The sequence below is a fragment of the Neofelis nebulosa genome, chromosome 9 (assembly GCF_028018385.1).
Source record: "Neofelis nebulosa isolate mNeoNeb1 chromosome 9, mNeoNeb1.pri, whole genome shotgun sequence".
NCBI classification, from domain to species: Eukaryota; Metazoa; Chordata; class Mammalia; order Carnivora; family Felidae; genus Neofelis; species Neofelis nebulosa.
The window spans coordinates 69,744,204-69,761,616 of record NC_080790.1 but is presented as its reverse complement, the minus strand read 5'-3'; the positions used below and the strand labels follow the sequence as shown (position 1 = coordinate 69,761,616).

General features: G+C 34.0%; 1 long non-coding RNA gene across 1 annotated transcript in view; it reads left to right on the top strand.

Moving 5' to 3' along the window:
• The window catches only part of LOC131486220 (uncharacterized), a 141,337-nt gene that overhangs the window by 62,398 nt on the left and 61,526 nt on the right, over window positions 1-17,413 (top strand). The gene's annotated exons all lie outside the window — the stretch shown is intronic.

The following is a 17,413-nucleotide window of genomic DNA, read 5'->3' as shown; positions in this document are numbered from 1 at the left end:
AAAATTAACCATCACAGTTAGGGCTAACTAAGATGATTATTTTAAATTTGAATTCGTCCAGTATCAATGAAAGACGTGCTGAGTGTAATTCAGTTTCCTTGGATTCACACTCAGCTACCTAAAAAAGGAATCTAGGTATATAAGCAGATAAATGGTACAATCACACAACAAAGCAATGATTATGAAGATTAAAGAATAAGGTTGGAAACATGTTTTTCTTAACATTTCAGGTCACAAAGCTATACACTCCATGGAAATAAGTATGTATAAATATAAAAGCATCAACCAACTTGTTATAAAAAAATTTAAATTCATCCAAATTTTTCAAAATAATTTCAGATTATGTAATATTTAAGAAAAATACTTAGATGACTGGACTTTTCATCTGCATGCTGTGTAATATACAATAGGTTATCAATTTACAAGGGAGTGAGTCACCCTAATGTAAAGAGAGATTGTGACAAGCAGAATAATAGTTTGTCAAAGATGTCTATATCATTATCTAGAACCTGCAAATGTGCCACCTTACATGGCAAAAGACACTTTCCAGTTGTGACTAAATTAAGGCTTTTGAGATCAGGAGGCTAGTCTGAATTGTCCAGGTGGGACCAATGTAATCATTAAGATACTTATAAGAGGAGGCAGGTGGGTCAAATTCAGAACAAAGTGACAATAGAAGCTGAGGTGAAAGAGAGAGACAGAGAGAGAGAAATTTGAAAATGCTATAGTGCTTCTGACTTTGAAAATGGAGGAGGGAGGTCACAAACCAAAGGAAAAGGAGTGTATCCTGCCTCTAGAAACTGAAAAAGGCAAGAAAACAGATTCTTCCCTTGAGTGTGCTAAATGGACACAGCATGTTGTTACCTTGGCTTTAGGACTTCTGACCTCGAGAACTGTAAGATAAATGTGTATTGTTTTATGCTGCTAAATTTGTGCAATTTATTAGAGCAGCAATGGACAACTTATAAAGAAATAAATTCCTGCTCATTTAGGGGATTGAGACTATAGTCATGTTTAGAGAAATGACATTCTATGAACTTCGAAGTGCATTTAGTAAACATGGTAGACTGAATACAAGTTTCAGGAGGAAGGGCGGATGCTACATATTTTGTTTACCATTGTATCCCCTGGGCATAGTACATAAATAACACATACCAGGTTTCAAAGAGATCGTTTTGTGAAAGATGTTCTAATAATAGATCTTCATGATATTCAGTTCATACACCAAATTTCTATTAGTGACTCCTAAATTTATAAAGATTTATTCCCTCAGGCCAATAATATTATTTTCTCAGTTATCTTAACACCAGTTTTTTTTTTACTAAATACTTGAAATAAATTAGTATAACATTCGTGTTTGACTTATTGTTTCTCAAATAGGACACTGATATCATATTTATAGTATCATTAAATGATATTAATTTACTATATCTTGGCTGATCCTATTCTTCATGGTGCTATTTAACAGAATGATGTGAAAGTTGTAAGTCAATTTTAAGCAACCAAATGAAAGAAGACCCACAAATTTTCCCCTCAAGTGTAGTGAATCAGCACACATCTGTATGTATTGGAAATAGAATAGAAGTCCTAACCTTAAAATAACTTTCCAAAGCACCTTGAAGAATCAAAGGACACGGGCTAAATGAAGTCACCAAATTATTGCTAAATAAGCACTTATATATCAGCCATTTTTTATAAATTCTATTTTGAATTTAAATATATAACTCAGCCTCCAACGAGGAAAATAGCACATGTATAGAAATCTTCCATCTACCTAATTAAAGTAGCAAATGTTTATCTTGTATTAACTTATGACGGTGCCACAGTTTAACAGATTAAGATTTATAGAGTGTCACTGCTAATGGCACACAATGGTTGCAGCTGCACTATTTTGGTGGTCCAGGAAGTGCGCTTGGCTAGGCAAGCACTGCATCTGCATGCTTGATGTTAACACTCGGGCCTTTTATAACTCTAATAAAGTTGACAATTTATGCATAGACATGCCAGAATCTAGAGCCAAGCAAGGCAGAATCACTGAGGTTGAGGGCATAAATTCAAGCTGCCTGCGAGAAACATGTGCAGCTGTATTAGGAACAGGAAGTAGATTCCATTGACACATCTGCTACAGATGCCTGGTTTGCAAACATCTCTACCTCTTTCCTCCTGTCGACACATGCAGCACTTGGTACACCATTGCTTACCCAGAACAAAGTGTGAGATTCGGGGTCACAATTGTGTCATTCTCTCAATTTACTCAAGAAGAGAAGTGACCCCCTTGAAATTAAATTATCTTGTCCCTCATCTTTAAAACACAGAACAGGGGTGCCTAAATGGCTCATTGGGTTAAGTTTGTGACTTCAGCTCAGGTCATGACCTTATGGTTCCTGAGTTTGAGCCCCGCATGGGGGTACTCTGCTATCCGTGCAGAACCCACTTTGGATACTCTCTCGGTGCCCCTCTCCCTCTCTCAGGCATGCTCTCTCTCAAAAATAAATGAATATATTTTTTAAAAAACACAGGAAAACATAAATGTGTAGTATATAATCTTTATTTTCTTCAATACTGCTTCTTCAGAAAGCTGAACTTTACCTCCGGGTAGTTCATCCAAGCCTGGATTAATAGCCACTCCTACCTTTAAGTGTCTAGATAAGTATTGCTACTTGTGAAACTTGTCTTGTGTGTAGCCTTGTGAGAAGTGAGTCTGCACTACTGCACTGTTATGTAGTCTAAGAGAAGGCCCCAGTCTTTCAGCATGAGAAATGCTGCAGTCCTTAATTGAAACTATCACACTAAATCCAAGTAAGTCAGTCCAATCTCAGTAGTTACAAAATGTGCTGGCGAGAGTGGAAATTTCTTTATCAGAAAAATGGCCTCTACTTGTGACTTTATCTTTCAATTAGTCTAAAATTAGGAAGGAGTAAAGACTGATATCAGTTAGCTTTCTCAAACTGTAACAGTTGTTGAGAGCTTAGAGCAAGAATAGGCATATATTAGAAAGAGATGGAATTCTGTTCAAAATAAAATTTGAGCATTATAGATTTGATCACAATTTAATTTCCAATCACAAGCTCTGATATGAGGTAACTAGGCCAAGGAGCAATATAGGGAGTAAAGCAGGAAAAAAAATCGTATACAGTTAAGATCAGAATGGATCGTTTCTTTTTTTTTTATTATTTTTAAATTTGAATTTATTTTTGAGAGAGAGAGAGAGAGAGAGAGAGAGCAAGAGAAGGGGAGGAGCGGAGAGGGAGGGAGACGCAGTTTTTCTAAAGCAGGCTCCAGGTTCTGGGCTGTCAGCACAGAGCCCAACATGGGGCTCGAACTCATAAACCATGAGTTCATGACTTGAGCTGAAGTCAGACACTTAACCTACCGAGCCACCCAGGCACCCCACAGAGTGGATCATTTCTTTTTTTCAACGTTTCTTTTTTTTTTTTTTTTTTTTTTGGGGGACAGAGAGAGACAGAGCATGAACGGGGGAGGGGCAGAGAGAGAGGGAGACACAGAATTGGAAACAGGCTCCAGGCTCCGAGCCATCAGCCCAGAGCCTGACGCGGGGCTCGAACTCACGGACCGCGAGATCGTGACCTGGCTGAAGTCGGACGCTTAACCGACTGCGCCACCCAGGCGCCCCCAGAGTGGATCATTTCTAAAGGCATGTATATTCAGACCTTTGCAAGGAAACCAGTCTATTTTTTTTTTTTTTTTAATGACCTAGGAGCTCAGGGCTTGAGGGCAGGAAGCAAGCACAACTCAGGTTTTTTCTGGGTCATGCTATATGATTTGTGCCAAGGGCAGCATGGCACAGAATCAGTAAACGGGGTACATGCAGCTCTCATTAGGTCTAACATGGAAGAAGTTGCTTCAAAATAAGCAACTTTATATAGAAAAATAAGTATGACAAATCTGAGGTATCCTGAGATCTCTGTTTCTTAGGATTTCAGATATCGCTGGATGCAATGACTCCTATTGTTGAAGCTACTATATCCATTCATATTCATTTATAATAAAATTATCCTTATTCTTGAAATGTTTTTTTTCTATACATGATGAAATAGACTCCTTTAGAACATTGTATTCTTCTATAACCAATCACAAATTATGTTAATTAATGAAATTAACATCACCGTGACTTCTGAAAATTTGACAGGCATTGAATCAAATACACTATCCTAAATAGCTCAATATTTTATAAAATATCCAATGGAACATATGTCATCCAATAAACTAACTGTTGCATTCTACTGAAGGACTGCCAGTCTAGCTAGAATGCAATGTAGATAAGGTCCCTGTGTTGGTATTATTAATGTATTCATGATCTTTGTTTCTAGTCACTTCTATTCTTATTGCTTTCTTTTCTAACTTGAATAGACTTAGCTATTTATCCAAAGAATATGGGTACCTGGGTGGTTCAGTCAGTTAAGCATCTGACTCTGGCTCAGGTCATGCTCTCTCAGGTCAGCTGTGCTGACAGCTCAGAGCCTGGAGCCTGCTTCAGATTCTGTGTCTCACTCTCTCTCTGCCCCTGCCTCACTCACGTTCTATCTCTCTCTCACAAAAATAAATAAAAAATTTAAAAATTTTTTTAAAATAAAAATTTTAAAAAGATAAAATACAACATTTTGGGTAATTCAAGATTTATATTAAAGATGAAAAATGTTGCTAAAGGATGATAAATATTAAAACTAACTCATAATGGCTTACTCATACCACACTGTGGATAGCTTCAGCATCCTAGTAATAATTTGCAGGTTCCCATTATAGAGTAAAATGTATATTCTAGGTTTATCCCTCTGAATGTGCATTGCATATTTATAACTTTTTTCTGTTCCAAAGAAAACAATCAAGGTGGGAAAATATTATTTTGAATTGCTTAGACTTTCACAAAAATTTTAAAACATAATTTTTATGTAACTTATTAGAATGTAAATTTTATGTGCTTGTAATACAGATCCAATAATTAGGTAGGTATAAAAATCACATAACACTTTTATTGAAACATTTTTTTTTATCAACAAGTATTAACCAAAACTGTCTTTCAAGTTTAAGGCAATCAAGCAAACTTCCACTTCTGTCTATTTTAATTTATAACAGGCACTGTGTGTTAACACAGTTGCTTTTATTCCATATTGCCCCATAAGCTCATCTTTTATTAAAACAATTAGAAATTATTTATTATAAAGCCAAACATAGATATATAAGAATAAAGAAAGGAGATATAAAAAAGAAATTAATATATATAAAATGTTTTATTAAAGTATAAGTGCAGTAAATGTTAAAAAATTTTAAGACTACTCAAAATTACATTATTAGTTTACTAAGAAAAATATACTTTAAGATATATGTAAATTAGAACATTTATCATCATTTAAAATATCTTTTAACTTAAAACTCACTAAATAAAAATGGAAAAACCTATAAAATTTCTAAAAGAAAACATAAGAGAATAACAAGGTGACCACAGTTTGGGCAATGAGGGTTTTTTCCCTTTATTTTATTTAAGGCAAAATTCAAATGGCATAAAATTAATCATTTTACAATGTACATTTCAACAGTGCTTAGTATATTCACAATGTTGTGCAACCTTCATCTATAACTAGTTCCCAAATATTTTCATCACCCCAAAGGAAACCCTGTACACATTAAGCTGTCCCTCTCCATTCACCTGTAACCACTAATTTGCTTTCTGTTTCTACTGATTTACCTATCGGGATATTTTATATAAATGGAATTATACAATATATGACCTTCTGTGTTTTGCTTTTATGCTCAGCATGTTTTCTAGAATTATCCATGTTGTAGCATGTATTAATACTTCTTTTTTTTAGGACTGAATAATCTTCCATTTTATATATATACACACATACATATATATATTTATATATATACACACATACATATATATATTTATATATATACACACACATTATATATATATATATTCCATTATATATATATATATATACACATTATATATATATTCCATTATATATATATATATACACATTATATATATATATTCCATTATATATATATATATATATATACACATTATATATATATATTCCATTATATATATATACATTATATATATATAATGTATATATATATACACACACATTTTATATATATATATATATATATATATATATATATATATATATACACATATATACACAACATTTTACTTATCCATTCATCTCTTAATAGGTATTATAAATAGTGCTATCATGAACTTGTACGTACAAGTATTTGTTTGAATACCTATTTTCAATTATTTTGAGTTTATACTTAGAAGTGAAATTGGTAGGTCATATGAAATTCTAACTTTTTGAGAAATGGACAAACTGTTTCCACAGTGGCTGCACCATTTACAACTGCCATTTTCCATTTTTTTCCTAATATTGTTATAGGCACCTAGCGCATGTAAAATGTCATCTCATTGTGAGGCAGTAAGCTTCTTAATAAAAGACAAAAAGCATGATCCATGAAGGGAAAAATTGTTAAGCTGAGTTTCACTAATACAATAACTTCTTCTCTGAAAAAGGCAGTTAAGAAAATGGCAATATAAGTCATAGACTGGGAAAAAGATATTTGCCAAACACCTATCAGATATAGGGCTAGTATCCAACACATATAAAGAACTGTTAAAACTAAACAATAAGAATATAGACAATTTAATTAAAAAATTGGGCAAAATCTAAACAGAAACGTCACCAAAGAAGATATACAGATGGCCAATAATCATATGACAAATGAAGCTCCACATCATTCATAATCAGGGAACTTCAAATTAAACACCAATAGGATACCACCACAGACCTATTGGAATGGTTAAAATCTTAAAAAATAAATAAAATAAATAAAAATAAGAAACTGGCAATATCTGATGCTGGTGAGGATGTGGAACAAGAGAAACTAATTCATTGCTGTTGGAATACAAAATGTATGGCCACTTTGGAATAGAATTTGATAGTCTCTTGGAAAGCTAAGCAAATCAACTTACATTTATGGCTTCTTTATTTATGAGAGTCAAAAACTGGGAGGAACCAAGCTATCCTTCAACAAGGATGGGTAAACTGTAGTATAGTGATACAATGTATAATTTTTCAGCAGCAAGGAGAAATCAGCATTCAAGGCACAAAATGGCATGGATGAACCTAAAACACATATTTCTAAGTAGAGGAAGTTGATAGGAAGAAGGATACATACTGTATATTTCCAAATATCAGAAGGAAAAAGCAAAGCTGTAGAGTAAGAAAGATCTGTGGTGCTGAGAGATCAAAGGAACGGCATGAGAGTTGACTATGTCAAGCACAATGGATTTCTTAGTGTGACGAAGCTATTCTGTATGATACAGTCATGGTGGATACAAGAAATTATCCATTTATCAAAATTCCCAGAAGTTACAGTACAAAGTAAACCGTAACAAATGCAATTAAAAACATATTTAGGAAATTGAATAATTCCCAGGAGAAATTCAGAATGTGGCATAACAATGTAACTCTGTTACAAATATAGGAAACAATTCCACTGAAGGGAGCAGGGAGAGAGGAAATGGGTGGGGTCTGTAAGGCTAGAGGTATAAGAAATTGCACACAAGCCCTGGTCTATAATTGTTTCAGCATGGGGGTATAGGTTAACAATTCTATGTTATTTATATGTATATTGGAATTAAACAATCAGATAAATGAATGTCATATAAGTGGGAGGCAGGTTACTCATTGTAGGAATGAGAATTTACAAATAAAAGAGGGGAGGAGGCAAGATTATGCATATGGTAGTGGATTAGAGTTGGAGATACCAGTATGAACTCATGATTAGCTGAATCTAGATGCAGATGGTTACATATAAAAGTATTTATGGGTATGTATATATGCATGAACCATATACTTGTCTGCTTTTTCAGTAGAGATGGACTAAAAGCAGTGAAACCCGGTAGCAACAAGCACACTTAGCTTCCACAGTTTGATTTTTAATACTGTTATGTAATTAAAGAAGAACTTCTCAGACAAACGACTGATCTTAAGATTGGGATACAAATATATAAGATAAACATGGAAGATACTGTAGTGTTAGGAAGTAAGAAAGTATTAAAATTAATAATATATATTATTATTTATTATAATATTAAAATACATTGATGGGTGAAAGTCAAATGAGTACAGAAACTATCTGAAAGTGCTCTGAATGGACAAAGCTGGAAAAAAATGAAACAGCATAATAAATAAAGTAATATTGGGTTAGTTGGCATAAATCAAATACTCTTAAGTCTATATAGATGTAAATGAAGAATTGAGTAAATAAATGTCTGAGAAGAGACAAATATCCCATGCAGAAGAATTACAAATTGTTTTTATAGATGCTCTACCCTAAAGGAAGGAGAAAATGAATTTCCACTTCTTAAATTTGGGCTGTGCATAGCAAATTCCTTCTAAAGAGAACAGTATAGAAAGGGGGATAAAAAAGAGTAACTTTACAACGGAGACAACATTACTGACAAACATTATTTCAGCACGGTGGTCAAGGTCAACATTAAGGATGAAAGTCATGTGTGAGAATGTGTACACTTGGTATACTGTGATGAAAATGGCACTCTTTGTGGCCTTCCTCTCAAAAATCAATAGCTTTTGTCTAACCATAGGAAAAACATCAGACGACTTCCAAGAGAGGGGCATTCTACAAATTACCTAACCAATATTCTTGAAAACAGTCAAGGTCATCAAAAAGAAGAAAAGTCTGAGAAATTGTCACAGCCAAGAGGAGTCTAAAAAGGCATGACAGCTAAATGTAATATGTCCTGAATGAGATTCTGAACAGAAAAAATAAAACAAAAATAAAAACAAAGAAAACCTGAATAACGTGCGGACCTACTTACAATAATGTATCAATATTCCTTTATTAACTATAAAAATGTATCATTTTTATATAAATGATCAGAATTCTATACTGGTTTATAAAATGGAATATATCAATACCTCTCACTGAGATAATATCAGGTTTGGTTTTAATTCATATAGATAATTTTTTATAAAGGATTGAAGAAACTACTTTTAGATTCTCACTATTCCATTTTTTCCCGAGGCAAAAGTACACAAAAGAAAAGTGACCATAAAAATATCTACTGTAAATCGACCCTGTTTTTTATTTGGGGAAAATGCATTTTAATGATTTCAATTTTCGGAGTGAAAAAAAATATTAAACTCTTCTGCCCATAGCATGTAAATCTGAATCTGTGTGAAATAGTTTAAATTGAATTTACTTCAATATCTGAAAATAGAAATAACTGGCATTTTGGAGGCATAGTGTTGTTTGTGCTCTGTTTATTCCCTTATATAAATTCTGCTTTTATAAAGCTTATTCACATAGAAATTGAATAAATAAAAGCATATTTTTCAAAATAAATAATGTTCATTTCAAGAAATAACTGATGATTTCCATTTACAATTGGTCCTTCTCTATTCTTCCCATCTGTCTTCATATTTTCAAAGTTTGGTTTTTATTAATGTGTCCTGTACCAACACATCAATAAATTAGGAGGAGAATCATTCTTTTGTATATAATTATTTAGTGGCATGAAAAGGTTGCAACAAACAAGATGATATTATAAAATAATGTGGCTACAACTTGTGCTCAACACAGAATTTAATAAATTAAATTGCAAGTACACTAAAATGAAGATAATTAACCTCTTATTCAGGAAACAAATACAGAAAAATCAATTTTTGTTAGAGAGACTAGCTATAGAATGATATTTTTGTCTTTTCTTTTTTTTTTTTTTTAATTTTTTTTTCAACGTTTTTTATTTATTTTTGGGACAGAGAGAGACAGAGCATGAACGGGGGAGGGGCAGAGAGAGAGGGAGACACAGAATCGGAAACAGGCTCCAGGCTCCGAGCCATCAGCCCAGAGCCTGACGTGGGGCTCAAACTCACGGACCGCGAGATCGTGACCTGGCTGAAGTCGGACGCTTAACCGACTGCGCCACCCAGGCGCCCCTATATTTTTTTCTTTTCAATTCCAGTCTATCTAAACTATGTACTATGTAACACACCACACACACACACACACACACACACACACACACACACACACACACTTTTAGTCATAAATAATGTCAAGCTGGAAAAGGGGTTATTATTCTATTAAGGAATTGAAGTTAGTTAAATTTATCTATCTCCTCCAAGACATACAAGTAAAAGACTTACTCAATCTCATTGATTTCTTCTGCTCTCTTTCTCTTTCATTGTACCTTCTACAAGGTAGAAAAATTCTACCTTCACTGCATAGCTTTGATATCCTCCCAGAGAGATGGGATTATAAGAAAGAAGTTCTCAGGGGCGCCTGAAAGAGGTTAGAGTGGGAGAGAGCCAAAGCATAAGAGGCTGTTAAAAACTGAGAACAAACTGAGGGTTGATGGGGGGTGGGAGGGAGGGTAGGGTGGGTGATGGGTATTGAGGAGGGCACCTTTTGGGATGAGCACTGGGTGTTGTATGGAAACCAATTTGACAGTAAATTTCATATATTAAATAAATAAATAAATAAATAAATAAATAAATAAATAAATAAATAAATATTAAAAAAAAAAAAAAGAAACTTACTCTATCCCTGACCCCTTCTCAACCTGAGAAAGTTACTGAGTTACCCATTGAGACCCCAGTGCAGTTCTTTCTGCCCATGGGTCCTGTCCCCGTGCTTTAATAAAATCACCTTTTTGCACCAAAGACAAAAAAAAAAAAAAGAAGAAGAAGATGGCTAAGGAGCCAGACAGTCAAGAGTTTAAAATCCTATCTTTGACTATTTCTAATAATCTGTTATTGCACAGTATCATATAATGTCTTTAAATTTCACTTTAGAAATTACTTTATAAAGTAGGGAAAATAATCATACCTATGCTATTGAGTAACTGAAGGATTGACAGGTCCCACACAAACCGCTCAGCACATGCTTTGCTTAGGGTAATACTCAGTGAAGGCTACCTATTATTGCTGTAGGTCAGCAAGAGTCCTGTATGCCTCTGCAATGACTCCGGGACACTGTTAACAGCTGTGAATGTGAATAAAAGTATATAGTTACAGAAACAGAATTGACCTTCTCCATTTCCACCACCACCACCATACAGCTACTGAGATTTTAACAGAAGAAAGCAAAAAAGCAAGCGCTGTCAGATTTCCTGTTCTATTTTTCTAACTCACAATTACTAGAGAAAAGTCCCGTGTAATTTATTTGCCTTGTTTTACTGCTTGACATTATGTTAAGTTCATTTATTGTTGCTACTGATCCCTTTGGGACCCTTAGGATATACTCCAAATGAAATATTTTTTCATTCCTATTAAAGTATTTTAATGAATTCAAATCCTAAAAGTGCTTGATGATGACCAGCAGCACTATCCTACACAACGAAAAAGAGAAGTTCTTAGAGGACATTAGTCTGGGACAAAGAACCAGCAGAAATGATACCCTAGCTCACATATTTAAAAGGAGGTGATTGTAACATGGGGGGAAATGCCAAATCCTAAATTAATGCTCATTACACAGAAAATTATTTTATCTCCTGCTTTTATATATGAACTCAAATAAGCCTATCTTTTAAAAGTAAGTGTTCTCTTATTTTGTCTTAAGGGAAGATGCTACCCTTTTAGCATCTCTCTCCACAGTCTGTTTTTAATTAACACCAAATATTATGTTTGCTAAATTCATATTATGAACACAAACTTGTATTCCGTTTACTCTTATGTAAAGCTCCTCAAAAAGTAAAGGTTTTACGGAGGGTTTATATTAGTCTCTTAGTGCTACCCAAAATCAAATACAGATCTTAATAACTATCAGGACTTTGTCCAAATGTGGAAGACTTAGAGGTCACCACTCATAGTGGAAAATGCAAACAGTCAGGGGAAAGCCACTTCTAGTTTCCCCAGAGAGGGGCTTTTTCCCTTTGAAGACACTTTTAATTTGTCAGCATTCATTTATTCACTTCGTCAGTTGGCACATTTGTGGAGAAACCAGGGCATCCTGAACTCGACTCCACGCTGTTCTCCTTTTCAATCTAATTTCCTGCAGCAGTCATTCCCATCTGGTCTTGCCTAATTCTGAGGTTCCTGTTAGGTGGTTTATTGATCTCTTAACCTAAACCCATACTCAATAATAGCACCAATATGAAAGATGGGATTCTGATGTCTCCCTTATTTTGTAAATGAGAAATTAAGGAAGTGTGATCTATTAGTAGGTTCACTGGAGACCATAAAATCTGGCCAGGTATAGTGACAATGATAATACATTGGAGGGAAGATGTTGCAACAGAGGGAATCGCAGAACACCAGGTTGCAGACTCCAGCCAGTAGAGGTCCACATGATCACCTGCATCAGGATGGTCAAATTAGACCTGAGGAATCCAATCATATCACATACCGTGGAGCTCTTGCACAGATTTTTTTGTGCCTTTAAGAACTGATTAGTTAAGCTTAAGATCGAGCACAAGAGAGGAGACCAAGGAACAAAACAAAAGCAAGATACAGAAAAATAATGGACAGCAGTAACTTGGTGACAAGAAACTTACAGCACTTATTACTGGCATAAAGGAATTTGTGTATTATGTTGGAGTGGATCGGCAGAAAGGTTGACAGCACTATTAGCACAGTGAGCCATTTCAATGATGAGCATCAGTACACCCACCAACACTAGTATTTACTGAATAGTTGGTATATGTCAAACTGTAGGTTAAGAACTTTAAACCATTAAGACATTTGATTTCCATGACCACCGCAAGTTATAGATACCTAATTCTTAGCCATTACTTATCAAAGGTTTCTTAAATTACCTTCAAGTCAGAGCAGAGCTAATTGAGAATCCAGAATGGTGTTCAATCCTGAAAGGTAAGTGGCCACAATTTTAGAGGTTAAAGAATTACAGTGACAACTCGTTATAGTTAGAGGCCTTTGTGCACTATGTAGAGGCCTTTGCAAATCATAGAACTATACATCCTAAAGTGAGGAGAGACCCATGTAATCTTCTGACTTACTCTCTGATCTCTAGACATTATCTCCATTTTGCAGAGGAAGAATCTGAGGCGCAGAGAGATTAAGTGACTCACTGAAGACCATATGGTCACAGTGATAGAAAACTGTAAAATCACTTTTTTATTAAGTCTTGGAAACCTATTGATAATCTTTTGAATAACAACGGTTTGAAGAGCCAAATTAATCTTTCCTAGAATGCCCACTATCCAGGGTCTCTCCATTTCCCCCATCAGAGTTCAGACACTTGGAGCTTGCTGCTTAAAATAACTACCTCCTACCTTCTAATCTACACCCACCCTATTCAGCATGGTGATTGCTGGGTTCCATTTGCAGTCTGGGCTACCCTGTGAGTGCTAACTCCTGAAGCTTTCCTCTGGAAGCCTCTCTGCAAGCTGATATCTCCATGCAAGCAATTTTACTGCTCATAAAGACAAGCAGCAAGGAGAGCACAAAAGAAACCAATTTATCCATTTTTCTGTATCTGGAATACATGTGGAGTCAAAATTGGTGGTTTGCCTCAGCTCTCCCTGCTAGGATAATTTGGGGTGATATTGCAACTAAACGTTTTATTTAAACCATGCCCGTCACACTGTGCATTTTAAAGACCACATTACAGAGTGCATTACCTTTCTAACATATTTGAGCATATGAGTAAATTTCAAAGCAGAATAGCTCCCATGAATAGGAAATTATCTCACCCTTAATTTCATATTGCTATTCAAAGACAGAGCCTTGTTTGTCTTACCTTATTTCTACTTTAATATAATTTTCACTATGGTGAAGTTGTTCAAATGCTTTGATTTGTTTAAAAAATTGTTTGTTTTGTCTTATCTGTCTTGTACTTATGTATAAACATACTAATACACTTCTCTCAATCCCTAAAATATATAACCATAGACTTTCTAATTCTTTTTCTTTTAAAATTAAATATGTTATCAGTTCCGGGAGTCTCCCTCTTTATAAAGGTCTAGATTTTCTCCTGTGTGTGAGTATGTGTGTATGTTTTCCATTTCCTCATCAAAATTACAAGCCCAATTCTAAATCTTATTCCTTAGTTGGATTATTATAACTAATTTATTAGCTTTTTGTACTATATAACTCTGCCTTCTCCTGTTCCAATTATCCAAAGCAAAAATGCCAGATTTATCAAGCACTGAATACATATATATATATATATATATATATATATATATATATATAGTAGTGGTTAATATTTTTATGCTTGTAATTCACTATTTTTAAGAGTCTATTTTCTGTAATTCATTGTATCAAATCCAAATCCATTAACCCCATAATTAATAATGGAGGTTTCTTAAAGTATCATAGTCCATGTGGTGTTGATTGACTAAATGCCCAGAGGTGTTTTTTTTTATGGGGGTGTCTGGATGTATTTTCTTTTTATGTTTTTTCATTCCTTCTTTCCTTCCTTCCTCCCTCCTTCCTTCCCTTTCTTTCTCTTTTCTTCCCTTCCCTTCCTTTCCTTTCTTCCTTCCCTACCTTCTTTCCTTCCTTCTTTCCTTCCTTCCTTCCTTCCTTCCTTCCTTCCTTCCTTCCTTCCTTCCTTCCTTCCTTCCTTCCTTCTTTCCTAGTCCCAATTAATTCTAGCCCTTAGCCTTTGGTTGTGCCATTTTCCTCCTGATTTAGAAAATTTCCCCACCATGGCAGACATTACCACTCTCTAATATCCAGTTCCTCTCTTTTCCTGACACACATATAATTGTACTTTTCTGCATCTTAAATGAGACCATGTGACCAGTCCTGGACATAGATGTGGACCAAATTTTGGATAGAAGCATTTAGCAGCAAGTGCTACATTCTACAGCTTTATTGTCCCCATTCCACAATGATCATGGGAACATGTAAGATGAAACTTTCATCAATCTGAAATAGTGGGTTTGTGGCAAGTACATATTAGGCAGATAGCATAAGTTAGGAATAAAGCTTTGTTGTTTTAAGCCACTGAAATATGATCATTATTCTTAATTGCAGCATATCTACCTTCTTCTGAATTATATAGGTATTAGTCATTTAAAATGTGTCACAAAACTCAAAACTAGGAAGTGGGTTTTTTTTGTTACTTATTAATCCCTTCTGTTTTCTTTATGTTTATCTTGTTCTTCATAATTTTGCATCCATTCATTTTGTTAATCCTTCAATAAATGTTTATTGTGAGCCTATTATACCTGCTATTATCCTTTCACAAAAGGTGTATTAGCAGAAAATTGTTTGATCAATATTTAAAACATGCTCTTTGCTGTGGAAATAACTGAATTTTGAATAAATTTAAGAATTTATGTATGTTTTTTCCACATTTATATCTATCATATGTGCATATTTTATATGGAATCACATGTGTACCCTGCTTCATTTCTCCTGTCTTTTCCAGTTCCAGGAAGATCAATAATAAAAAAGGAAGTTTGATATCTTTCCATACAAATACTGGAGACATAGAGATTTCACAAACTTTTCCAGGAATTGAAGAAACAATTCATTGTAATTTACTCAAAATTTTTTGTTATACAGATTTTTAAAAATACAAATATCAATGAGATGATGTTTTAATAATAAAGTAAATAACAAGTCAATATAATGGAAGTGGCAAATAATGGAGACTCATCAGTTGTTTCCCAACTAAGCTTAACCATGCTAATATTATGCTACCTTCAGAGCAAATTAACATTAGCGTGAAAAACAAGAAATATTTGGCTAAGCCTGAAAACCCATATTTAAATAATACATACTTGTTTGAGATCACTAAGGTCAATAAGAAGGAGAACACCAGCATAATAAATATTTTCTAATTATACCCAGTCCCTAGTTGTACCCTATTATAATCAGATATAATAATATGAAACAGAATTAAGATATTTCATTACAAAAGATTTCATGAAAACCTTGACATTTAAATGGATTTTTAAGTATAGATATATTCCTAAATATGTTATCAATGATAGATTGATGCATCTGTCCTGGATGCTAAAATATATTCAACTTAATAATATTGGTTAAAACTATTTAATGCCAATGAGAAGGTAATAATACACACTTGATGTGCTTTGGTCTTGGTCTAATTTTTCGGTCGTTTTCTACAATACTAAATGTATTTATTTAGGGCTTCCACTGTTTTCTATAAGGGATATACCAATCTACCAAGATATGATGATATACAGAAACAAACGTAAGCATACATGATCTGGCGTTAGAGGATAAGTTCTGCTTAAAATTATAAAAGCTGAATAAAATGTTTTAAAAGATTTCTTTTTGACAAGTTAAATGTAAATTTGTACTTAATTGGTGCTTTGAATAAAAAACTAGTATGCAGTGACACTAGCACTATGAATCTGTCAGCATTTTTCTAATTAACCCTATTTTTTTTAATGACACATTGTACTTTTACTTTAAAATAATATTTAAATCACTATGGATAAATTTAAACTGACCTGAAAACATCCTTGGTGATTTCATTGTACTAAACAAGGTAGAAAGATAATATTCTCTCTTGGGAAGAACATAGGCCAAAGAGTTTAAAGATAACTTTCAATAACTTCAAGTATCAGAGCATCATCCAATTATGTCAGTAACACATATACACATAGGTCTTGGAAGGTTCACACACAAACACACATGGCCTATCACTCCAACTAAACTTATACACACATATGAGCATGTACAACGAAGATCACACAAAGGACAGATGGCCACAGAAAAATCCCCTAGATCTGACTTTTAGGACTCAAGTCCTGACTACCAAAATCCAGATATAGATATTGACAAATTGCTCACACTTCTTTCTAAACATTATTTTTAAGGAATCTCTACACCCAACACGTGGTTCAAACTTGGGGTTTAAACCTCAAGATCAAGAGTCCTATGCTCCACCAACTGAGCCAGCCAGGCGCTCTGCTCACACTTCCTTCTAAACTACAATTTATTAATCTACAAAATAAAGGATTGAACTAGATTTTGCTGGTTCCTTTCAAACCAGATACTTTCTGATGAGCCAGATATTTTCAACTTTTACTTTTTTAAATTTCTGGACACTACTAGGAATAAGCAAAAAGAAAAATGTCAATTCTTAAAATTAATGGTTGTCTTCCACTTGCAAATAGAATGGAGTAGTTTGTTGTATATGATTGCTCCTGTCAAGAAAAACTAGATAAAATAGCAAAACGTACATAAAGTAGAAAAAATATATATGTTTAAATAAATCAGAGAAGTTTTAAACAAAAAGCATTTGAGGGTTAAAATTTTGGAGAAAGAGAACTGTAGGTGATAAATTTACAATCTGAAACTATATTTTTTTTTGTGTAGGCTTTCAATGAGAATCTTGACTTTGGGCAGAGGACCACTACTAGGGGACACAGAAACTGCCAGAACTTTTATTGGTCTTATAGACT